The following is a 27,043-nucleotide window of genomic DNA, read 5'->3' as shown; positions in this document are numbered from 1 at the left end:
ACCAAATGCTGAAGAAACAGCTAAGCTTTGCCTATTTTTTAAAAAGTCTCAGAAAGGGCTCCTGGCTATAATTTTAGACAAAGTTATCAAAGAGACAAAACAACAACAAAAAAAGAGAACCTGGAACAATTAGGTTTCTGCAGGCCTGTGAGATAGACTGGTAAGAACAGGTAATTAATTAGCACAGAATTTTCTAGCAAAATCGACTAAGTAAAACTTCAGATGCAATGTCTCAGGTCATACATAATATAAAATTTATAAAGACATCTGTAAAGGAAAAGACGAACATATATGATAAAATATGTATTTTACAATAAGGTACATTTAATTTTGACTATATCTTGACAAGAATCCAGTCAACTCTCTGGGCTGGTGAAATGGCTCAGGCAGCAACGTGATCTCCAGCACTCATGTAAAATGCATGTGTGTTGGTGTGTACATGTGACCCAAGAGCTAGGAAGAAGAAATAAAAAGATGTGCTTCGGACACTCTGTCCAGGTTGTCTGGTTCACTCAGTGAATGCTCTCTCAGAACATAGGCAGGCTGTATCTGTGTATTTAGGAACACAGCATTTAATGAAAAAGGAGGTCTTGAATGTGAGAGAAAGCAAGGAGGGGGTCTAGAGAGGATTTGGAGGAAGGAGAGAAATGAGGTAATTATATTATGACCTAAAAATTATTTTGAAAAATAGACAGATGCAAATATCCAGTGCCAACCTCTGGCTTCTCAGGCATCTGTGTACACAAACATGAAAATGTATACATGCATACAGCAAAGCAATCCCCAGTGAAAAATACTAAAAACGTTTTTAGGCAGTGTCCCACTATGTAGTCCTGGCTGGTCCAGAATGCACACAATCCTCCAGCCTCTGCTTCTGCCTCCTAGGTGCTGGGATTACAGGTAAAGGCCACTATGCAATCTTTTCAACTGCTATGTTTCTACAAGAATTAAAGACATTTATTAATCATATTTTAGTTTTTGTATATACATGTGGATTAGAAGGCAAAATTCTATTTTTTAAAATTTAAGGCCATTGAAAATTATCACTGATACTTGACAGTTTGTTACACTGTCTTTAAATAATGTTTCTGAAATAAGACTTTTGTTAGAAGACAATAAATCTGTTGCTACGCTGTGGACAGTGATTTCAGCACTCCATATAAATGGAACAATTATGTTCTTTTGTTTCGTTTTTCATGAAGATGTATTGGCACTTGTTCACTCAAATTACAGGTCAACGAACCTTAGTAGGGAATGGTCAACAGGAATGATTACAGATCGAACTAATTGTGTCCTAAACAACATCACATATTTTCAAATCAGTCGCTCTAGTCCAAAAGAGAAGGAGGAGGAGGAACTGAAACATGATTCTCTTCTTTTCTAGATTGGCATCGAGGCAAAGGTTACTGTGTTTGGTCCATCAGAGACCCATGTGAAGAACCATGCCTCAGAGCTTTCCTGAGAGCCAGCCCATAGAGCAGTCCTAGAACTATGTAATTGCAGGCCTCAGTCTGACCTAAAATCAATGATTGAATATTCCTGTTTAGTGCTTTGATGTAGGATTCCTCTGATGCTCAGTGAGAAATTTCTCAACCATATGCCGTGAAGTACATGACAAATCTATCTTCAGGCTGTCTTATGAAAAGCACTGACAAAATTGCCCTCAAATTCTTAGCCACCATAATGTTTCAAACCCAGATGAGCATTTCAATAATAGCTTATGACAATTGTATCAACCAGAAATATGAAAATACCTACTACAAGTATGAAATTCTCAAATTCAGGCAAAATATTTTAAAATTATATATTGAAATGATGAGTTAATGATTATTGTAAAAAGCTGGGACACAAGCCAATACAAAATGTGTAATTTAGATATAAACAAAGACAGAACGACACACAGTCAAACAGCAGCATATCAAATGGACAACATGCAGCACTAACCTACAAAATTCTTCTTTAGTTTTCTCTACCAGGAATTATCTAAAATAAAATCTTGAAATTATAGGAAAAATACTTAATACTAATATTACATACTGCTTAGAAGTTAAATATTTTCATTACATATACAATAAATTGAATTTTTATTAAATATTTAACATATAAGACACTGCTAAGTAAAATATTCTCAATTCAAAACATAATAAAGTGATTATATATTAAACTGATGAGTTATTAAAATGGTATGTGTCTTCTGTATATTTTCCTCAGTTTATTTTGTAGTCTTCTCTACAGGTTCTGTACTTTTTTTTTTAAATAATCTGCTTAACATTTTCAGTGGATTTTAATCTTTACTTCTAACAGGTTTTTCTTCTTTTTTCTTATTTCTTTTGTTCATCATAGAAATGATAGTCTTCAATATAACACTTTCTGTGATAGTTTGAATGATAATGCCCCCCCCCCCCCCGGGCTCATGTATTTGCATATTTGGTCCCCAGTTGTTGGAATAGTTTAGGAAGGACTAATAGGTGTGGTCTACTTAGATGAGATCTGTCCCTGGAGATGGGCTTTGAGTTTTCAAAAGTCTAGTATCATTCCCAACTAGCTTTCTCTGCATTGTAATTGTGTCTCAAGATGTGAATGCCTAGCTAACTGCTCCAGTGACATGACAAGTCTGCCATGGCATGACAGTTATAGACTAACCCTCTGAACCTTGAGACCCAAATAAAATTTATTTTATAAATTTCCTTGATCATAGTGTCTTACCACAGTAATAGCAAAACAACTAAAACATTTTTTTAATGTGTGTAACATATACTTCATTCCAATTTATACCCTTGTCTTCATTAGAGTTTCTATTGTTGTGAAGAGACACCATTACCATGGCAATTCTTGTCAAGGAAAGCATCTAATTAGGGCTGGCTTGCAGTTCAGAGGTTTATTCCATTGTCATCATGGCAGAAATCATGGCAGCACGCTGGCAGACATGGAGCTAGAGAAAGACTGGGAGTTGTAAGTCAGGGCTGGTGGGTAGAAGGAAGGGAGAATGCCACACTGGGCCTGGCTTGAGCATCTGAGCCCTCAAAGCCCATCTCCAGTGACACCTTTCCTCCTACAAAGCCATACCTACTCCCAAAAGCCACACCTCCTAACAGTGCCACTCCCTATGGGCCCATGGGGACCAGTTCTATTCAAACCACCACACCTTCATTACTACTGTCCTCACTCCCCACTCTAGTCTGTTTCCTCTTCCAAATAGTCCCCCTTCTTCTCTTGCATGATACATATTTTTAAAATATAGGTTCTTTGCATGAGACATAAGTAATATTTGTCTTCCTGAGTGTCGTTTAGTTTACTTAACACGATGGTCTCCAGTTCTGTCATTTTCAGGCAAGTTCAATGCTACCATTTCATCATCATTTTGATTGAAAATTCAATTGATACTATATATAAATTGTAAATTGTAAATAGTACAGCAATAAACATAAATTCTCAGGTATCACTTTAAATGCTAATTTAGACTCCTCTGGGTATTTATTTTCCTATGAGTGATGTAGCTAGGTCTTATGATAGTTATATTTTTAGTTTCTGGAGGAACTTCCACATTGATTTCCATTGTGATTGTGTTAATTTATATTCTTACCAGCAGCATATAAGGGGGTCTTCCTTCCACATCCTCACTAAAAAATGTTCTTTTTAATTAAAATATTTTTCATGCAGTATACTTGACTCTATTTTTCCCCTCTCCAACTCCTTCTAGATCTTCTCTTTCTCCCTGTCCACTCAAATCCATGTTCTTTCTCTCTCTCATTTTACATTGTTGCTTATCTTCCTAATGACTTCTATTTGACCAAGGTGAGGTGGAATCTCTGTGAATTTGATGAGTATTTCTCTGATGTCTAAGAGATCTACAGCAAAATTTTAGGGCAGAGACAAATCAATAGGCAGGAAATAGGGGGGTTCAATAAATGAAATATTGATGGATTCTATTTCCTAAGTACCATCTTATTTAGGCAAATACCTTACTTGCTTTTATACTAACATTGTTTCTCTGCATCCAGTTGACTATCATCTTCGGTTCTAACTGAATCCCCCCTCCATCCAACACAAATAAATACCTCATATAAAATGGAAAAAATTTAAAATTGTAATACATTTCAATAGCAGGATCCCCACCAACACTTCCGAACGGCACACTCACACACACAGAAGCATCGGACTCCTCTGTCTTCCAATGTTGAACAGGAACTGTGAAGTGGGTGTGACCTGCCTCAACTCAACTACTAAACGAGACAACGGGAATAGCTTGCAGATGTTCTGAGAGTTCATTTCTACGCTCCCTTCTCGTTTGTTTCGCATGGTGTCTGCACTATTTGACTCCTCTAGGTTTTGAACCAAATCCTTTATTGTGAATCTGCCTTCATTACACTCCATGAAGTGTATGACACAAATGATTCTTTGGTTATATCTAGGACATACAGACAGAAGAAGTGAAACATATTTCAGCAATATTTTGTCTATAAGAGGCATAATCTATAATCAAGATATCTTTGGGGGATATATTTTAAAACATTTTTTATATTTATTTTTATATTCAGTATGAGTTTGAGTGAGTGTGTGTGTGTGTGTGTGTGTGTGTGTGTGTGTGTGTGTGTGTGTGCGCGCAGTTGTATAAAACTAATTGGGATTGTAAGGTTGTGGCTTTAAAGGTTGAGAGGAAGAAATCTAAAAGGGAAAGTTACGTCTGTTGGAAACAATATCAAAGACTTCTGCTAAGGAAAGAAATCCTCATTTTTGTGATGAGTTGTCTTTTCACTAAGCATCTTTGTAACATTCCAGTCTGTTATGCTTAAACTTAAAACGTGTAAGGACTGTTAGGTATCTGAGAGCCTAGCAACAGGGGATTGTTTTAAGCCATTTGTTACTTTGCTTGTAAAACAAAGTCCTTTATATAGACATGGAAAAAACAAAACTGTTCTCTTATGAATCTTCTAATTTATATTTCTGGCATTCACTCTTTTCTGGTTGAATTATTGCTAACATGTATACTTGTTTCTGAAGAGTTGTTCTTTGACTTGGTAAAACATATATTGAAAGTATACATATATTAACCTGGAACCCTTATATTAAAGTAATGAGATTAACTGAGAACTTGACAGTCAACTTAATGTAATTATATTATCATTAGTAAATATGAATAATACTACCTGTAGAATAAAAGTATTTTTCCAAGTTTACATATGTGAATAGCTTAAAAACAATCAAATAATCCTGAAGAGGTGTGTGTATGTGTGTGTAAGATGTGCTTGAATTCCTTTTTAGCCCCTCTGTCCATAGGCATGTATTCTATAACCTCAGTGAATGGCTGAAATAAAGGACAGCATCAGACACTGCACATCCTATTTTTTTATAAATAAACTTTCTCATAACAGCTTAGATTATTTATTAGGTACAATAAGAGATCAACCACAAAGGCTCACCAATGAGTTTATCAACTTTTCTGAAGGTTGTGAAACATTTCAAAAATGTGCACATTTTCTGCTCTTCCCATTTCTATTCCCCTCAGAAATTTACATACAAATGTTTATGGCCCTTTCATTCATAGTTGTCAGTACTGGAAAATGAATTTGATGTGCTTAGGAAGGTAAGTGGATAAACTATGGCAAAATAAATGAGATTTCAAATGAGATGTGATGGGAGAACCTTAAATTACGTACTGTCAAGAGAAAGAAGCCAATCAGAAAAAGGCTACATATTGTATGATTCAATTTGTATGACATTCTAGAAAAGGCAAAGCTATGGAAACAATGAAAATATCAGTGGACACCAGATGCTCAAGGGTGGGGTGGGGGAAGGGCGGTGAGTAGGTGAACCACAGAGAATTTTTAGAACAGCCAAACTATTCTATATGACATCGTAATGCTGGATATGAGTCATCATACATCTGTCAAAACCCATAGCATGAACATCGCAGAGCCAACTTCAGGATGCACCGTGTGCTTCGGCTGATAGTGCAGCGATGTTGATGTCATCTCATCAGCTGCAAGGAACGCACCATGCCAACAGGCCATGCTAAGGACACAGAACTTGAGGGGAGGAGACGTGCTGAGTGAGTGTATGGGAACTTTCTGTTCACTTTGCAAACATGAAACTATCAAAAATGAAGTTTATTAAAAATAAAAAACTCAATTGTGTTTCTTTCTAATTCCTATTACCTAATGTTGTGAAAGAGAAAACCAACCCTTTTGAAAAGTAGTCTTTTCATTTTCATCTACATTAGTTCACCTCAGCCCTGTAGACTCTTTCAGCCTGTGATGTTCCAGTAAGAGATCGCTTTTCATTCCTTCAAGGTCAAGCTTCTATTTCTGCCTTCGATTTCATTTCTATAACACAAGCACCTCATAGCATCAGTAGTTTCTGCCAATAACAATGTATCTGGTATTTCTAGTCTTTTCTATTCAGTACATATCATAGATGAAATTATTGCCTTTAAAAGGAAAACTTAATTGCAAACATTATTTTGTCACCTTGGGCATTACTTCAACTTGAAAGTCTGCCTTGAGTTATTGTCTCTACTTTCTACCATTCAATCAATTTCCATCACTATACCTCTCATCTAAGTATCATTTCAACAAAATGACTTTTTATGTCTCACAAGGACATAATTTGTGAACACTAAATATTTGAATTTTCAATTATTCACTAATTCATCCTCCTCTACATTCCATTATTTCAGTGATTTAATAAAAAGGAAAGTTTACCAAGGCTGACATGGTGACACATATCAGTAATCTCAGCACTTGGGAGCCAAAAGCAGGTGGATGTTTGATAGTTCAAGGCCTGCCTGGTATATGTAGTTCCAGTCCATCCCAAGCTATATAGTGAGACCCTTGCCTCAAAAAAAAAAAAAAAAAAGCCACTGAGTGTCTCTTTTTGCATGAAGTTGAGAAAGATGTTAATATGTTCTTATTAACTCATGAGATAAATAGCTTTATAAAAGAAATATCAAATAGCCAAACAACCACACAGTCACAAACTTTAATGAGCCAGTTAAACAACCCTCCATGGTCTAAGGTGAGAACATGTATGCCAGCTCACAGTATGTCTCAAATTTGGATAGGAGCAGAAATTTCCTCACGGGATCTCACATTTGCCCATGTCTAAGTCCAATTCCCATAATCTTGTTGTGAAATTCTTAAAAGCACTGGTTCTTCAAGTGTGGTCCCTGGACCCACAGGAGCAGCCTCATCTGGGAACTGATAAGAAACCCACTGAAATGCTTCATAGCTTTCCAGACTTACTACGTAAGATAATCTTGGTGGGGCCCAACGGTCTCCATTTTATTGAATCCTCTATATATAATTTTAATACTGCTCTAATTTGAGAATTGTTTCCGTGTAACCATTATGAGTCCAGAATTTATTCAGAGATGGGAAGGGAAGGATGCATGGTTCTCCTTGAACAATGAACAATGCTGACTGCACATCTGACTTCCCCACATGCATGCTGAAACGTTCACCCTGTGCTAAGAATATGAATTGTAATAACTTAGCAACTGATGTCTGTGGTTTGACCTGAAGGAGAGTCTCTTGCTGAAGACAGAGACCATTTTGGCTTTTGAGCTCAGTGATATGGAACCCCGTAGGTCTTCATTAACAGTCAAATAGAGAAAAATGAGATGAGGCTATAGACAAGAAGGAAAAAGCATGTAAAGCTTTCTAAGCAATCCCAGATTCTGAGTGCTCTGTCAAAGGAAGTTTATAAATAGAGCTAGCTGCGGAGCAGTGTGACTACATATGCACGCTGAGCAATGACTCCAGCAACAGAGTTGAGACTAAACTACGAGAAAAACCGTGGTGAAAGGAGACAAACAGGAGGTCGCAATTGCCTAGGCGAGTGTGTTAGTTTTCGTACCACACAGAAAAATACTCTCCTGTTTTATGGTGACAGGACATGCATACGTGCATTTGCTTTTTGATATCATGGAAAGAAAGAACCAATACGTCTGTATTTGTTAACTATAAAGTAAAAGGAAATGAAGATACGAATAGACATATACAATTACTTTTATTAGTATTGTGTTCGCGTGTACATGGTGCATGTGTATGTGAGTGCAGGCACCATTCCCACAGCAAACATGTGGCGGTCAAGAGAAAAGTTTTGGGAGATTTCTATAAATATATATTCCAAGAAGAGAGACTTAGAACGCTACTGTAATCTATATAAAGAATCATTTTGTGTTGCCATGAGAGGGAAGTACAGTGTGATTAAGTATTGGAGACATCTTTTGTATAAGCAAATATAACACAAGATAAAATGTGATATTACTGTGCAAAAGAACATTGGGAAAAGATTGAGATTAGTTCTAACCAGGAATATTAAGAAAGACTTTTCAGAAAACTGTCTAGCAAAATGAATAGAACTATGTGCATGTATTTCCTGAGTAGCTATTATCATGCAATAAATGAAATCAGTTCCTATATTCCATATCATCAGACATCTTACATGGTAATCCCTTATTTTTCATGAGATTCACAGAATGTACTCTTGTTCAAATTATTATGTCTATATTATGGGTTTTAAATCCTTGCCCAAAGCTTAATATATGTGTTTGCCTATCAACAAATAGTTGACAATTAATGTTAGTAGTATATTTCATGAAACTTTAATGGAGACATGTAAGTAAAAAGAAAACATACAGTGAAATGTGAAGTATAAGTCATACTCTATAGCCTATTAGAACATACATTTTAAAAGTATTGCTTTACAATTATTTTCACAAAAATATTGCTTAGTTAATAAAAACTGTGTGTATGCAGTGTTCCACTGTAGAATTTGTTACATTGTACACATAATTCGAAGGCATTGATTTATATATGTGTGTGTGTTTCTGTGTGTGCAGACGCATGTCCGTACACAAATGCACATATGTACACAAGTAGAGGTCAGAGGTCAACTTGAGATGAATTCTTAGCCACCATATGTCCTTTCTTCTTTTTTTGCAACAGCATCTGGCACAGGACTTGTATTTACCACATAGGCTAGGCTGGCTGGCCAGAGAGTATCAGGGATCCTTCTGTCTCTGTGTGCCCTGCCCTGAGATGGTAAATGTGCAGCAGCATGCCTGTTTTATGAAATGTCCATTGTGGAGCTAAAAAGCAGCCGTTGGTCTTAGGACAAGCACTTTTCTTCCTGAGCCTTCTCCTCAGCCCTTAGATGCATTAGTTAGAAAGCCTTAAACAAGATCTATTTTTTCCTTCTATTATTTAAACGATTATGGCTTCATCCACTCGAGAGAGTTAAATCATCCGGTCATATCTGGCATCAGGTTCCTGCCCACGACTGCAGCAGCCAAGCAGCAGCAGTAGGCATTTCTTCTCTTTGAGCAGTCCAACTCTTCCATGCAACTAAGAGGACCTCTGGAAGGTTCTCCTGCTCTCGTAAGGACGGTCCTTCCTGTCGAGATCATTTACATAAAACATGGTGGGATAATTTTAGAGAAATGGAAAGAGTTAATGGAAGAAATTGATCGTATCTTATTGGGTGAGGTTTCCTGGTTAAATCCATCACCAACCTCACTCTGAGCATGCATACCTCTGCATGTGCACCCACACACATCCTCACACACCACACTGACTGTCATAAATTACCAAAAAGGGAAAAGAAAAGTGGGGAAAGGGACAGGAAGGAAGGATTTGCTTTAAGAAATTTCATTTCTAGTAATTGAAGCCAAACATGCCTGACTTTTTCCATTATAGATGAGTTTTATTACCAGATGCCCCCAAATGACTTCCCTAATTAATCAATATTCCCATTGTCTTATTCTTTCTAGTTTCATTATTTATGCCCACGGGAGTGTTATGCACATTCTTAGCCATTTTGTGCAGATTCTTACATTGAAATACAACTGTTTTCAAAAGGTAAGAATCCTGGTACCTAGTGGGCACCCAGCTGGATGCAGCTAGGACATTATCTATTCCTGTTCTGGGGGGTCTTGCTCTTCCCCACAGTAGTCTGACTACCTGAGCAGGAAACTTTAGAAAAGCTTGATCTATGCAGAAGGAAATGCCCAAAGTTATCTCGGAGCAGTTCATCTAGATTTGTATCAGAAACAAAAGAAAAATCTGACCACATAAATCCACAGTTCCATTCTGGAAATTATTCTTATAATTCATCCTTGTGATGGGGTTGAATAGTCATTGATGTTGCTTTCATAATTCTATTTTATTTGGGATTTTAGTGAATGTAGATCAACAGGAGCTAGTTGAAGCCTAAGATCTTTACCAACATGTCTTCTCATTCAGCAATATTGAATATCTTCATATCGTCTTAAATCTTATATTAGTCAGTAAAATGTTGTAAATTTGTTCATGAAATGAATATATTTATTGTCAAGCTTTTAAATATTTTATAGCTTTATTTCATTTACATTTTCTCATAGTTTATATAAAAGCTATTGGTCTAGACAAACTGAGTTTAAACCTGGATTAGGGATTTTATTATACATAGGTTTTTGAAAACCGTGTGTGTGTGTGTGTGTGTGTGTGTGTGTGTGTGTGTGAGAGAGAGAGAGAGAGAGAGAGAGAGAGAGAGAGAGAGAGAGAGAGAGAGAGAGAGAGAGAGCAAGCGGGTTCTTTTAGGGCATTTGTGCTGGGAGAGGAGTTATATGCTCTTTTTAATTCTATCCACCAGTATGATTCAGTTTCCTCCCTCCCTCCCAACTTCCTTCCCTCCCTCCTTCCCTCCCTTCCTTCATCATTTTTTCCTTCTCTCTTGCTTTGCAGGGGTTGAACACTGGACATATTAAGCACAAGCTCATGAGTGCTCAGTCCATGATCTACAACCAAGCTGCATCCCCAGCCCTAGCTCTTGAAGTAAATAGTTTTTAATTAGGGATTTGGAGGAGGAAACTGATTGGGTGCTCACAGCTCTTGAGTTCACTGAGGACAGCATGACTCTTTTGTAACCTAGTAACCACACTCATGTCCTGCTAGTTAAGTAACTGCACCATGTCAGACTAGGAGATGTCACCGGTAAACTGAGCTATTTAAACACTTCAGGTCTGGATAGGTAATGGCAATGCTTCCTCAGGGGAAAAATGGAAAGCTATGCAGTATAGCATTTGTTTTCACTGAAAGAGAAAAAGTAGTTTGCTCCAGTATTTCCTCCTCACTTTAAATCTATTTACCCAAAATATTTTCCCACTGAATATGAAAGTTACTATGGGCATAGGAATATGTGAATAAATATACATATATATTTATCATATGACTAAGAAACATCCAGAGTTTCCTTCAGGCATAGTGAGTCGATTTTCATCTTTTCTCTTCCTTCACAGCTTCTCCACCAATTGATCATTTTTATATCTTTTTCACAGTGAAGACAAAGTTTTTCACTGGTCACTTGTTACCACAGGTCTGATCTACAAGTTTTGTGCCTCTTAGAGACCAATTTGCTTTCTAAATTCAAATATAAGAGAATATAACTTGGGACCTTTGTAGTTGGATGAGGCAGATAAGGCCAGAACACCTTCCCAGAAAAAGAGCCAAAGATGGGCCATAGATGATGTTTTCTGTTGGCTTAGTGGCTGCACATGAATCTACTGATATTTTAATTATCATCTGCAGCTCCATGGCCCCAGTCAGTTCCCCCACTGGCCACTCAGGCTGCTGCCTGGCAAGCTTCTAGTACTGTGCCCAGAGTCTCTCTCATTCTATTTATCAATAAGAGTAAGTCAAAGGCTGGGGTGAAAACCTGCTAGCTCAGAGAGGTTGAGTAGCAACTAGCTGATCTTGAGACACTGCAACTACAAGAGACATGTCTCTTCTGGTGTCCAAGAGCCAAAAAAGAGGTGCCAAACTCAAGTCTCCACCCTTTCCTTCCTGTGCATCTTCTCTATCCAAATTGCTGGCTTCTTTACGCACAATTTTGGTCAGCTAGTCACTAGCTCTGACCCCTGATTCAAGGTTTAACTTTACGGCAAGTCTTAGTAGTGTCAGAGTCTTATCAAAACATCCCACAACAGAAAGAGCAAAGGATATCTTAATGAATAAAGTGCAAAGGGAGGTTAGCACAGATTGGAAGAGGGTAAGCTGGGGAAGAACAGGAACCAGTTGGGTCAAGGCTGTCCGTTGAGGGTTTGATTGACAGAGGCATCAGAAGAATATTTTGCATTAGCCTTGGGCATGACAACTGTGCTGTACCTACTTGAGTCAACTGAGAGGGAAATAATTAACCACATTTCCGTTATTATTGGATTAACTTTTCAGCTAGTGGCAGTCTAGAGTGACTCAACACTCTCGGCGTTTGGGATGGAAGATAGCTAACCACAACTGTTACCAGGAGTTTACCTTTTGAAGTTTTGTTTGCTTTGTACCGGGAAAAATTACAAATGACATGGTTTTTGTCATCAGTTTACTCAAGCTTGGTGGCTCTGAGCAGCTATTCTGGTTTTATTTAACCGGCCTGTGACAAGCACTTGGAAGACAGCTTGTAGAAATTAGCCTTGGGGAGTTTGAAGCTGCTTCTCTGGGAGTCCCATTCTTCTCTAATCCTTTCTTTGCTTATGTGCCCTGATGGTAAGGAAGATCCCACTCTCAACTTTCCTCAGCTCTGAAGATCCATGGGGAAAACATGGTTCAAATACTGTAGTGCACCAAAAGCGTTTCCTTCACTTTATAGACTACTACGTGGCTCTTTAATATGTGCCTAAAGACTATAGGGTACATCAGAGCACTGGTGTGAGGACCAAGAGCAAAGGCCTCAGAGTTTTTTTTTTTTAAATGACTCTTCAGTTTATTTTTTACTTTAGACTTTCTAGAAAGAAATGTGTTTTATTTATGTGTCCATGTTTATCTGTCTGTTCATGTGTATGCCCACATGTGTGCAGGTGCCTGTGGAAGTCATAAAAGGGGCTTAGGATCCTCTGGAGCTGGAGTACAGGCAGTTGTGAGGCCACCTGATATGTGTGCTATGTGTTAAACCCTGCTCCTGTGGAAAGGCTGCGGGCATTCCTAACCTTGAGACTTTTATGTACTGTAGTTATTACGGAAACCAGCATTTGTCTTGTTGTTTTAGAATGGATCAAAAATGTTTGCATTTACTAGATCTTTAAACAATCTTCTGACTTAATTTTCTAGGTATTTTCTAAGATTAATCTAAGAACTTTATTATTTTCAAATAAAGTACACTTTAGAAGTATCCTTATGAATTACTATAGGAAAGACAAATGTAAGTAGAAAATATAAATATAAACACCTACATATTGCAATTTGAGGAACAGAGGCTACAAAATCGTCTTATATAATGAAGTCAGAGGAAATCTAGTAAAGGAATAGATTGACCAGAATAGTGATAATTTCCCTCCACACTTCACGCAACACTATTTCATCCATCTGAGGGAGGGATTCTTCTACCAGTGCCACATAGCAGATCATTCTGCATCCATCCTAAAATCAATATGGGTTCCTTATACAGCATTATGAATCTATTTATCTTTTCTACAAGATTCTATAACTTATCACAACACATACTTCTCTTGCCTGTCTAATCAAGGCACTTTGAGCCGTTGGTAAATGTTTCATTACCTGGAGTCTCAGACAGAGTGGCCCAGAACAAACATGGATGAACATAGCACCCCAATTTAAAGATTTATGATATTACAGCTTCTTGGACTCATGTATATTCCAGAAACTCCAGTCTTTGTGACATTAATCTTACTGTAAGTTTTGACTAGGGATCAATGACAATGAAGATTCTTTGATATGTATTCTGTTAAAAAAATTACTTTTCTAGCCTCTTTCCTGATTCTACCATTCTTTCTTTGACCTACATCCACTAGTTTGTTTTTGTTTGCTTTGTTTCCTCTTTTCCTCAAATTTTACTGGATTTTGAAAATGTTTTCTCTTTGTTTGCATTGTTTTGAATATTTACATGCACAAAATTTACTTTAAATTAGTAAAATGTATTGGGCAGAATATTAATTTTCAAATCTATCTTTACTAATACATTCCCTTGTAGAAACCCATGATTTATAAAAATCAACCTTATGCACTTTAGAAATAAATCATTTGGGATTATTCTCAACAACCCTGGCTCTGTGACTTTTATCACATGGTCAAGATGCCCTCTTTTTTACTAGGCTGATGTGTCTCAAATACAACACGAAGCAGAATTATAGACCTGCAAAGAAGGACACTTTCACAGTGCCGAAGAGTGTAATGAGGAAAGTTTCCAGTGAGTGAACCCCAGTTCACCACAACTTCTGAGCCAAGATTTACTCCTGATGAACAAATTATGAGATGAAATTCCTGCCATTCTTTCTCTATACATGATTCTGTATAAATGCCAATTGTTCTTTTTCACTTATGTGTTGGGCTCATGAATTTGCTTTAACAACCAATCTATAGTCTGAATGTTTCTCCTATAGAAACTTCTTTTTTGTTTTGTTTTGTTTTTCAAAACAGGGTTTCTCTGTTTAGCTTTGGAACCTGTCCTGGAACTTGCTCTGTAGACCAGTCAGGCCTCGAACTCACAGAGATCCACCTGGCTCTGCCTCCCGAGTGCTGGGATTAAAGGCGTGTGCCACCACCACCTGGCTTCCTATAGAAACTTCTTATTCTCCCATGCCCCCCTTTTAAATAGGAAATAAGAACAGATTAAAATTTCTAGCACTTTTAAACCCAAGCCTTGGTCTCTCCTGCACAGGGGTCATAGGGCATCAAGATTTCATCGGATAAAGAGTTTATCTCCTAGTAACACCAGCTCAAGGGATGACAGACTAAGTAAACTGTTTGTCCATGATGCAAGCACACGACCACTTAGATTTGACATAATGAAGGATGGTGTGTAAATATTTTTGAAATCTCAGTCTCAAAACCAATGAAATTTCATATCTAGAACTGCCAAAACTTATGACCTTGACCTGTCTGTTCAGACTGACAGAATTTATGAACTTGACAGGAATGCTGTGTTCCTACACAGCTTGGGTCCAGAACCCTGACTGAAGACAAGGAAGAAGTAGAGAAAGGACTGGCATACACAGATACCTGGACAGAAAGAGCTGGGATCTGGTAGTCTGGGCTCATGAAATGGGAAGCTACAGTCTCCCAAAAGCTTAGCAGGTTTATTATGTACAGTTGAACTGGGAGACAGCATTATTGCACACAGCTGAACAAGGACATGTACGTGCTTTCTGGTACACAGCTGAATAAGGAAGCAGAGTTACTACATATAGGCAAACAAGGAGACAGTTTGGCTCCTCTCAGTAGGATCAGTCTTTATATCAGAGCCATCTTCAGACCATGAACATCCCAGGGAGAAAGCTGTGGTGGACATTTTCTGGACCCACTGTGAACATCCTCACTCAGACCAGACATGCCTCTGTGACCCACCTAGGGAACACTTTGCCACTCCCGTGGGTCTGAGGCATTGGTCTTTGGTCTAGCTGCAGTTATAACACACATTCACTCAGGACTCCACTTGTTCCTCACACAGAACCTGCAGTCCTTTGGCTCACGGGTATTTGTAGATCATCAAAGCATCAGGCAGATTCCTGTTTACATCTGTATCTGAGCTCATGTCTCCTGTCTGAACAGTGTCAGAAGCGAATAGTTGCCTTGAAACTTTAGAATAGCTGTACTTAACTGACATTCCTTACTTCTACAGCAGAATTTGAGAGAAAACACATGTCCTTTCCATGTAGGTATTCAAATAGCAACAGAGCCATACACCAACTGCCCTTTGCAAAATTCAAAATCACCCTCATTGCTAGATTTTGAAGAAAGTTGTTCTTTCTAGGGTACAGGTTGGATATTTGTGTTTAGAACAGAAACCTTCCATGATGATTCTGATTAATGAAATATCTTTTTTGTTTCCCCTTACTCAACTGTAAGCCAAGTGTGATGTTTCAGGACTATTTAATCTCAGGGTTTTGGAGGCTGGAGACCAATGTGGGCTAAGTAGTAGAGAAGGTCTTAGCTCAAATTAAAACAAATGAAACAAACAAAAAACCCACGCAAAACCACAAAGCAGAAGAAATACAATGAAACAACTATCTGTGTGCTTTCACAAATTATATTAATGTTTATTGAAAATAAAGTTATATATAAAAGCAGAAATATATATGTATGAATGAATTCCTGTGTGACTGTGTATGTGTGAATAGAAACATGATAGTACCTACAAGGCTAATGAGCAAATATTTCAAGTGACTTTTCATTTTCTTTTTGTTTTATTATTTTCATCAAACATTAAATCTCCTCACTGCTCATTTGTAACACATCTTCCTACTGGTTGCAAGAGACAGTCATTCCAATGATGTGAGCTTCAGCCAGATGTTTCTCATCCTGGTTCTTCAGAGTGATTGGATCGGAGAAGAGGGCCATTTGAGTCCTTAAGCTCTACACTTCTCATACACACTGTTCTTTGCAGGGTTTCTTCCTTTTCTCCAATATCCATCTTAACGAACCCAGGGGAACCACCGGTCTACCCATGTACTAGGGTCTCATCTTTCAATGTGACCTCCCAAGATTTCCTTCTTGTTTTTTTTGTTCTTTGTTTTTTTCATAGTTCTATCTTTAAAAATTCATGAAATGGGCCTTTGAAGATTATTCTCGCTCAGAGCTTCCCCTGTGCCCTCTCAGGAGATGACAAATAGGGAAATCTCATGGAAAAACTCCGTTTCTCTGCTAAGCACTTTGTGTGAAAACATACAAATATACAAACATACAAATTGTGCTTTCAGTTCCTACAAAAATAATGGTTAATGTATTACCTAGGGAAAGTTGATAGATGTCTAGTCTATTTCATTCCTTCTAACTTGGTGTAAGTTTCCATTAACTGTCAATTGAAAAAACTTATCAACTAGCCACAGTAAAAGCTACTGAGACAGATAGAACTTAGAAAATTTAGTCTATAAATTCCAAACAAATTAACAAATATGTGAGCATTTAAAATTTTAACCTCTTTATGAAAAAAAATAGTCTGAATGTATATTTAAAGCTGTAGCAAAACCCACATATACAGAGTTGACATGTCAGATTTTTTAGAATTCGCTTATTTACTAAAACTCCAAGACAATTGTTTGAAAAACATCTGGTACTTAGCAAAATTAGTCAGATACAAAGCTAAAAAAATAAAATTATAAAGTGTCTATGTACACCCACATAGGAATATTTGTTCTTAATAATGTTACATTTAAAAACCACAGTGATAATGATTTGTTATATTTGGGGAAAATTAAAAATTAGAGGGTAGGAAGAGATTTTATATCAGATGAAATGCCTCATAAATACTTGAGAAAATGAACGTGATTGAGTTAAAAATAAGATTAAGGCAAAGAGGAAATGATGTTGAGGCATAGATTGACAAAATTACAAGATATTTTGAAAAATTATAAGCATTTTGAATAAATAGTAAAACACAGGAGTGGGTTTTTATACCATTTAACTAAGATTGGGGAAAAAAACACTTGCATTTTATATTGAAATTAACTTGAATTTAGATGAAATTTGGTAAATAGGAGTTGATTAACCTACAGAGAGATGAAAAGAATTTATTTTCATTTTTAAGAGAGTTTGATGGCGAAGATGTGGCAAAAAAACATGAAAATATTAGCTATTAAATAAAATAGGAGGCAAACACTATACTTTTTTGAGCCAAATCTGTCATACTTAAGGACATGATAGGCTTTTATTGCATTCAGATTCTGCTAATTGCCAGTGAGAGATACTAGACAGACTAACATAAATAAGAGTGTTATTTATTAAGTGGCGCAAGCAAGGTTATTCATTAAGCAGTGATGTTTACCACGGGAGAAAAGCCACGAGGTGCAAGAAAACCCACTATAAGAGTTTATTAGGAGAAGGAGAACAGAAAGGAAGTGCTTAGGCCTATGGAAATGATCGTGCAGGAAGGAGAGAGGGATATGTGGGACTCGTTTTTATAGATTCCCCACACACATGTGTATGTGGGTTTACATAACTACGCCACACATGGGCATAGATTACGTGATCACATAGCATATGGATTACGTAGGCCCTGGGATGACTAAGCCTCTTGCTTGGCTACTGGACAGCGCATGTGTGGTCATGTAGCTGGAGCAGTGACTAGGAATTCTAACTAAGAGGAAATGTTGGCTCACATGACCTCAGTATGGATACAACTTGGAAAACATAAACAGATATTATACGCATATAGCAAGGTTGTGGATTGGGTAGTTGAAAGCAGTGGGTAGCCTAGCAAAAGAAGTGGTGGTTTCGGGCCACGCCCCTTCTCATAATCTGTTCACAGTAGCTTCATCTGGGAAGTAGGGAGGACTGGGAGGTAAGTAGTGAGCCTGCAGAAAGCAAAGCTGTTTTTAGAGATGTGGAATTCACATGTTCCACACACAGAGCTCTCCCAGCAGTGGGGATTTGTGTAGGTTTAGAGGCGACAGGGGTGGTGTTGAAGCTATTTAGGAGACAATAATATTTGAGAATAAACATGTAGGCAACAGTTGGAAGCTGGTAGTCGAAATCAACCCTTCAGTGTGAGCTCAGACCAGTAGGTAACATGCCAAATGACAGCTCAGCACACCTCTTTACATGAGAAGCTTAGGCCAAGTAGGCTTTGTGGTTTAAAGACTTCTTGTGAAGATTGCTTACAGAAACTTGAGCACTCTTTATGGCATGGCTTCTAAAAAATTTCCTCCAAAAATTAAAATAAACATTAAACAAAACAAATAAGCTGCATAAAAATATTTACCTCTTGACTACACAAGAGTGGTGGTTTACATTTGTCATAGAAATGGAACAAAACCGGGTGATGTTATTTCTACTATGCATGGTCTGATAAGTTTATGTAGATCTGACATAAAGAAAAATACAGAATGTCATGAAAATGTTTTCTCATCCAAAGTCACATTCAGCTCCGCCATGTTCTCCACTATCTGGCAGCAGGCCTAGGTTCTGAAAACCATTTCCAACTTATATATATAAACATATTCAAAACAACCATTCCTGGTTCCTCTTTGGATTATATTGTCTCCCATCATCCCAAGCCTCCATATTGCTGCCAACACTGCTATTGCCTCACCAATTCTACGAGCTGGCCATAGTCTCCTTCCTCTCTGAACATTTTTGGATGGCATTCCATGCTGACAGCTCCCTTCTGCTTCCTACAAACGATGAGTAAAATCCAATTTCCATTTTAAAATTGTGTCCCAAGTGGGCAAGCCCTTGCTGGAAGCATTTGGTCTTAAAAAGCTGTCTAGTGCCTCACAATCATGCCACATATACAAAATCATATAGAAGATGCTTACTGGATAAATTGCAGCAATCCCCACAGGTAAAATTACAATAGATTGTTATTATGCTCCTTATTCAAGAAAGGACTTAATATGGTTGCCATGGCTGGTGTTTTAAAGAAGACAGCCAATAGATAATGTTTGCTGCCAGCCTGTGCAGCTTCCACTGAAACACACTGACCCATGACCAATCCCTTTGGAATTTTTGCTTGGCTCCATTCCACAATACACTCAGGCACTCTAATAACCTTCCTTCTTTCTCTCTCTCTCTCTCTCTCTCTCTCTCTCTCTCTCTCTCTCTCTCTCTCTCTCTCTTTCTCTCTCTCTCCTTCCCTTCTTCTCTCCCTCCCTCCCTCCTTCCCTCTCTTTCTCTCTACCTCTCTCTCTCTCTCTCTCTCTCTCTCTCTCTCTCTCTTTCTCTCTCTTCCTTTTGGTCAATTAGAATAAGGAGATGCTGGGAAGACAGTTGAGAATCAGAGGGGACAAAAATGCATTCTCCCGTTAATAACAGAATTTCACAAAAATATATGAGAAAAAATTTTCCACTGTAGAACATTTAGAAATTAAGTGATGGAAGAGTGACACCTGGATTCATCCTTGAGAGGGGCTGTTCTGCAGAAGCAATGCTTTTCAGGACAGATCCTGACACATTTTGTTCATTGTAAACTGTTGCCAAATTGAGGCAGTTATTTGAAATGAATCAATCCAATGGTGTTTCTGATCACTGACTCAAATCACTGAATTAATTTTATCATTTAGTTTTAGTCTGGAGTTTCAGCTGGTTCACTGCACATTTTATTTTTTACATGAAAGATGAGAACATTTTCTAATGAAAAATTACTCCATATGTGCTGGAAAAAAGTCTAAAAGGATTAAAATAACTCCTATATAATGTAAACAAACTTTATTTCATCTAAGTCACAAGTATTTTCTCACTTTAAAAGCATAAGGTTGGCTTTTTAAAGAAGAATGACTGCTGTAATTTAAGAAGAAGATGAGCTTTTGATTGACTTAATTTCAGATTTTTTTTCCCCAAAATGTAATTGAATTGAAGAAACTTGAATTCACTTTATTGGAAAAAAAATCTTCTTTAAAATGCTAAAAAGCCAGTAAAGTGTATTAGACTAGTGAATTCTACCCAAGGATTTACCTAGATAACCATCACACTAAAGGCCATAAAGAGCCAGAGGGGAGGGTGGGGCAGACAGAGCTGAGGTCAAAAGGCTCAGCTCATTCTTATAACAAGTGGGGACTGTGCTGTTTGCCTACATCTGAGGCAGCGAGCACCCACAGGGGAGAGGATGAGATAGGGCAGCCACTGCACACAGCTGAGACTCTCCACTCTGAACTATTTTTGCCCTCCTCCTTTTAACGCACAGGGGATAAGGAGCCATGCACGTCTCCACAAACATCTTTCTATTTTGTTTTGTATGTAACATGTTTGATCCTTTTTCTCTTTTCTCCCTTTTTTAAAGAGTACTCTAGTATAAGAATAATACAAAGAAACTTCCATTTACTTATAATCAGTTTCTACAAGAAACTTTAAGCCCATTTTCAGCTAAAAAGTAACAAACATAAGGTGTTGTGGAATATTACTTTAACTGTGTAAAGGTGAGTTACATTTGTTTATGCTGCACTTGCTCCGTTGGGTAAAGATGTGTTATCATTTCACCTTGCCTGCCTAAAGCACCTGATTGGTCTAATAAAAAGCGAAACAACCAATAGCCCTGCAGAAGAGGGATAGGCGAGGCTGGCAGGCAGAGAGAACAAGTAGTAAGAGGAATATAGTCTTGAGAGAGGAGAGAACAAGAGAGAAAGAGGGAGAGGCCTGGGTCAGACAGACAGACAGACAGACAGACATAGAGCAAGCAGTGAAAGTAGGCATATAAAGTGAAAAAAAGTTAAAAAGCCCTGAGGCAAAAACGTAGATGAAGAGAAACAGGCTAATTTAAGTTATAAGAGCCAGTGGACAAGCAGACAGGACAGCCAAGCATTCATAACTAGCAGTAAGTCTTCTCGTCGTGATTTGGAAGCTGATTGGTGGCGCAAAAGAAAGCCTGGACATAATGGGAGCAATATTTTTAACATACATCTTGTTTTACATGTTTGGGTATTTTGCAGGCATGTCTGTCTGTGCGTGATGTATACGCAGTGCCTGCAGGGCACAGAGGAAGGTGTCGGGCCCTGTGGCTGGTGTTACGGGCAGTTGTGAGGGCACCATGTGGATCCTGAGAGCTGGACAAGGGTTCTCTGGAAGAGCAACAAGAGCTCTAGACCCTGAACTGCTTCCATTGCCCCACGGGAGCGATGTTTTGAAGTGAGTTCCTGACCGCAGGCCTTAGGATATTCTACTCAAATTGTTTTTTCTTTTGAGATAGGATCTTGTTGTACAGTCCAGGTTAGTCTTGAACTTGGAGGCTTCCTCCCTCAGCCTCCAAATGCTGGGATTATAGGGCTATGCCACTATGCCCAGCTTAAGTGATAGCTGAATGATTGTGCATGTGAGTATTTGAATCAAGCTACATCTGCTGTTGCTTGTGTCCATGGTGAAGACAATTCACTGATTTGTTCAGGTTTTAAAGATGACAGTGTAAGGTCCTCAGGAAAACTCTTAGTGGGGAAAGTATCCTTGATTCTATCCTTGAAGATAGGAAATAGCAACAGTGTTACAGTTTTTCCTTACTCATCTTCTTTGACTTCTATTTTGAGACATCAATTCTAGAGAAATTTATCTGATAATCAGAATTTAGACTTGCCAGGGGCTTGAATTGTCATTAAGCCCTAAGGCCAACTGCAGAGAATTTCCAGCCAGCTTACCAAGGGTGCTTCCTTATTTTTACTCAAACATCTTCCATGGTGAGTGTTACATGCTTTATGGGAACAAATCATGGTATAAATTAAGCTGGTCCTATGCAAATGAAAGCAAATTTTATTATCTCCCTTGGATTGTAGTCAATCCATATATAGCACATGAAATTTCATGTTTTTATCACATTTACCTTACATTTATATTAAGCAAGTACCATGGTATGCTTTGTTGTGATATCAAAACTATTGTTCTGAGTCTTAGTAGGTATTAGAACTTTTGAAAAATCCGAATACAAGGGATTCCGTTAATTTTTGTACAGACATAGTTTGTTTTAGCCATTTGTTTCTCTTGATGTGTTTTCCAGTTTGTGGAAATGACTTTGAGTGTTAATTGCTCTGCTTCGCTTCATGCTGTTTGGAAAACAGCTTACAAAACAGCCTCGGCTAGAGCAGCAGGTAACGATTCCAGAGATCCCAAATGTTAAAGCCTGGTGGCACACCAGCTCTCTCTCAGGCTCCATGAATCATCAATCAGTGTAGGGGAATAGTCGCTTAATATTTTCAGATCTTGCAGAAAAAGACGGTGATCTATCGCTAAGCAGCATGTGCCTAGGGAGCAGTAGAGAGGAATTATTGCAAATACCCTCTAGCTTTAGGAAAATCTGAGCTAACTTAAAGCAAAAATCGAGGAAGCAATAAATAGATCATTATGTGACACAATCTGGGTCCAATTAATTTCAATAAATTCCACAGTGTGACTTTAATCATTCACTTTTTCATTTATTAATCAAACATCTTAGTATTTTGTAAAAATTAGCTGTTGCTGCCGGTGGTTAACCCTCCATGCACCATCTCAGCATGCCTGCAACCCCTTAGGCATGAGGATTATTGCAGCATCTAACCACACATAGAATTTCCTTTTCTCCTTCAATTCCCACTCCTGGGAGGGAAAGAAACAATGTATCAAACAAATAAGACAGTTCCAACAGGTGACAGATGCTGAAGAAATACCACAGGGCAATGAGAAACGATACAGTAGTCATAAAACTAACATGATCAGCAAATGGAAGTTCAGGGTATCCATGAAAATAAAAGATCAATAGCTTGAGGGGAAGTTGAATGAATGACGTACCGGAGAAAAAGGCCAGCAGGTTACAAATCATCCTCAAAACACCATCATTTCCTCAACCACAAAGGCAAGGCAGGTGAATTACCTTCACACATCCCTGCACACTCCTCCAACGTGCCTGATTTCCTGGCCTTTGCCTTCACCCAAAGCCGCTGCATTCACGTTTCTCTTGTTTTAACAAAGGTCTCAGTCTGGAGCCCAAGAACAGACAGAGCATTCCTGAGACTACTTCCCTAGCTTAAACCAGACATCCCCCTGGTTATGGACCCTAGGCATGACTGGAGTTCAGAGAACAGCAAATACTACAACAAAAGCAGGAAGATACCACGGGGATTTCCAAATCTCTTTATGTCAAGTCCTACAGTGAAGTTTCAAATGTAGATTTGCTTGGAAAATAACTAGAATTTTTCTTTCCTTTTCCCAGGGAGTCAAGTGAGGTAAACTATTATGCCACAATGAAAAGAGCACTGTGCCTATGCTTGCTCCATGATGATTTTCTTTGTTGGGATTAATTTCTCGGTTGCGCAGCATCTGCAGGTGGGATTAGTCTTTTTGCGGCTTTGTTCAACTCAAATGTATCCTGACAGATGGTGATAGCAAGTAAATAGGACCTGTGTATTTCAGAGGTGGGAGAATGCCTGGGCTCATCAAAAGAACAATTATCATGAACAAATAGACTTCAAGGTGCCCTTAGGTTCACTGATCTCTGGGATGTTAGCAGGGTCGGGGGAGGGACACACTCACATTGCACAACAGATTTCTACCTCCTTTATCACTTCTGAGTACGATCCACACAGAGCTTGTGGTGAGTTTTTGGCAGAAAACCTTAACCACAAGACATTCAACCCTTTGTGGGTGTTAAATATAGTAACTTTTATTCAGTTCAAGATTTGTAGCCGAGTAAAAATATCTGGCCAATATTCCACATTATTTACTGTTTAACAGAGTCAACCAAGTTTAAAATAAACACTCCTGATGCCAATTAGGCTTACTCAGGAAGAAAAGCATGAAGGAAAAGAAACAACCATGAGCGCTAAGCTCAGCAAAGGCATTAGTGCTTGTGGGGATCCCAGGACAGATCAGAGTTTTCATTTATTTACTTTGGAAAGTCAGAGCAATGTCTAAACTTGCAACTTGGGGGGCATTGCTTCAGGTCACTTTATATTGGGACCTAGCTCTCACCAAAGCCATTCTAGAATACTTACTCTAATCATGAATATTGCTTATAATATAGGTTATGAAATAGGTTAGGTGGATGGTGGTAACGAGGTGGTGTGGTGTGTGCGTGTGTCTGTCTGCGTGAGATATGCAATGTGGTCTCTTAAAGACTTACTTTAGTGTAGAGGCTATGATTGGTAAGGAAACTATACCTCAGAAAAACAAATGCCTCTGCAATGGATTTTTAAATATTTTCACTGGAAATTGAAGTCCATAATCCTTCTTGAAGCACCTGCATAGCCAGAAGACATTTGACCAATTTTTTCCTTGTTTGTATCTATGTTTATTTGTGTATAACCTTTTCTGTGAATTCTCTTTAGGTATTTCCAAAATATTCTTCATTGCAATTAAATTTACCTCTTCTTTTTATAGATAAGGTGTGAGAAATATCATTTAATTAAAATAAATAGCCACGCTATGCCTAGCTGAGTCTTAAAACAGAGTAATAGAGTAAAATATAGATTGAATACTAAGGTATCTGATCATATCAGTTACTGGGGAAAACTTAAGCTATTTTCCAATTTTCATTTTGCATTTTTTCTTATTTGTTCTAGGTGTATTTGCCCAATACTGAAAACATTATTGACTTTTTATATTAATTAATATACTCAGAATAACTCATTCTTCAGAAAGAATATTTTGTTTTTCTTTCAGTGTCTCTGATGCCAAATGATATCATCATCTTTACACTATGTTTGTGGGTCTACTAAGTTGGAAAAGGATCCAAGTGATCTTGGCCGTGGTTCCAACCTATATTCATATATGAATGTAGTGGTCTCGTAATTTCTCAAAGGAGGATTGGAATTTTAAGATGGAAACAGGTGACATACATTGTAACCCAGCAAAGTCTCCAGGGAAGGAATCCCACTAAGAGTTTCAGACTTGCCTCCGATCAAACCGAAAGGCAAACAGAACTGGGAAAATTGCCGTTTGTCAACCGTTCTGTGTCATATCGTGTGGCGATACTGTTCTTACACAGCAAATGTCAGAATACTGACACTCTACTGTACAAACCTAAACAAGCACAAAATGGAGCATAAATTACCTGAGAGTATTGGCAGGGGTCACGTGCAAATGAATGGTGTTGAGAGACTGGCAGAGGCTTCCCAGGCCTCCAGCAGGTTTGCGTTTCTTCTCTGTAAGATACCCCTGAGGGGAAGGGGCAGAAAACATGTGAGGTTAGAGTTATTTTTAAAGTTAGAAAAAAAAAAGACTTTAAGTCCTTGTTTAATTAAAAATGGAACAGTACAAGTAGATGACTCACTTCTATCTTAAAAAGCTGAAAATTAAAAATTATGCAATGCACTAAAAATACAAAGAGTGAATCAAATGTTGCTTCCCATAAGAACCTTCCAGCAGATTCTGAAGCATGGTTACATAGGTAAACTGCTTATGGCTCTCACTGAGTTGTAGGTTATAAACACAAAGCAGAGATAAACAAACAATGAGGAGCTGTTTATATCCTTAAATAGTTTATTATATTATGATTATAAAATAATGTTTTCCTTTCTAATTGACCAAAAATTCCAATATATGTTCTTCAATTATTCAAGTCTTACCTTAAGAGATTCATTAGCTTGAGGTGTTTCTTTGTCCAGTGGTGATTTAACATTCCTTTACTATTTACATACTAATTTAGGTATTAAAGCACTGGTCCTATGTGTCTCATTTTTATTGAGAAATACAGATGACATTTTCTTTTACTAGGTAGCTTCCAGCAACTAGTTCTTGTCATAATGTTGTCATAGTGACAGCGACAAATCAGCACAATGTTTTATCTGAAAAAAAAAAATCAGCACTGATTCCTGGTATATATTTGTTGAAATACTGTAAAATATGCTACTTAATATGCTAGTGAATGGGAGTCAAGCAGCTGCCAGTGAAAGATTTACAACAAGCCCCCACGGTCAGGCGTGTCTGCCTATGCCTGGCGGATACTTCCGCCTAGCTAGGTCCAGGTCCAGATAGCCATTTCCGGGTCAGGGCATCTCGCGTGACCAAGATCCATGACGTCCCACTGGCCACGTAAGCGCGCAACGTGGCCATGTGATCTACGCGCTCGCGTGTAGTAGTGACGCTGATCTGTCCACGCCCAGCCTTTAAAATCTGGCGCCATGTTCCCGGTTTCTTCTTCTTCCTCCTTCTTCTCCACACACGTGTTTCCCGCAGGCCTGCTCACTCTCTGTCCCTTTAATAAAACTCTTGTTAGCGGATTCTGTCGTGTTTCGTGGCGTTTCCTTGCAGGGTAAGCACACAACGCAGCCGAAAAACTAACAGCCAGGGACATTAGATTAACTGATGGAGACATACATCTAGAAATTCGGATACAACACAAGTGCCTGAGGGATGATCAAGACACTGGTGAACATGGCCAAGAGATCACGGTTAACTGGTTGTGAAGTAGAATTTTTCTCTCAAGTGCCTTTGCCAAATACTAAAGCTTTTCTGTCAACAAGAGCTCACTTTAATTATTTTTAAATCCTTTTAAATATTTTTTGGAGCCTAGAATGATTTTTCGATGATAGTTCCACATGCTAGATTCCATCCTACACAACTTTGGCAAAACGCTTCCCGTCACCACCTTTTATGCCAAAGGCTGTTATTGAAGTGCCAAATATTCTGTGTTCAGTGGTTCAGTTACCACTTACTCCAGGCTGTGCATG

The 27,043-nt window shown here is 38.2% G+C and overlaps 1 long non-coding RNA gene across 1 annotated transcript in view; it reads right to left on the bottom strand.

The window, feature by feature from the left end:
- Positions 1-26,618, bottom strand: part of LOC128110449 (uncharacterized) — a 40,761-nt gene extending 14,143 nt beyond the window's left edge. The window contains exons 1-2 of the long non-coding RNA XR_008218204.1: positions 25,940-26,618; positions 25,426-25,529 (exon numbers count right to left, since the gene is read on the bottom strand). This is a non-coding gene — a long non-coding RNA (uncharacterized LOC128110449). The remainder of the gene's footprint in view (positions 1-25,425; positions 25,530-25,939) is intronic.
- Between the last annotated feature and the right edge of the window lie 425 nt (positions 26,619-27,043).

The sequence above is a fragment of the Peromyscus californicus genome, unplaced genomic scaffold, assembly GCF_007827085.1.
Source record: "Peromyscus californicus insignis strain IS unplaced genomic scaffold, ASM782708v3 Scaffold_15__1_contigs__length_86483966, whole genome shotgun sequence".
Classification (NCBI taxonomy): domain Eukaryota; kingdom Metazoa; phylum Chordata; class Mammalia; order Rodentia; family Cricetidae; genus Peromyscus; species Peromyscus californicus.
This window is presented reverse-complemented; position numbering and strand designations above follow the sequence as displayed.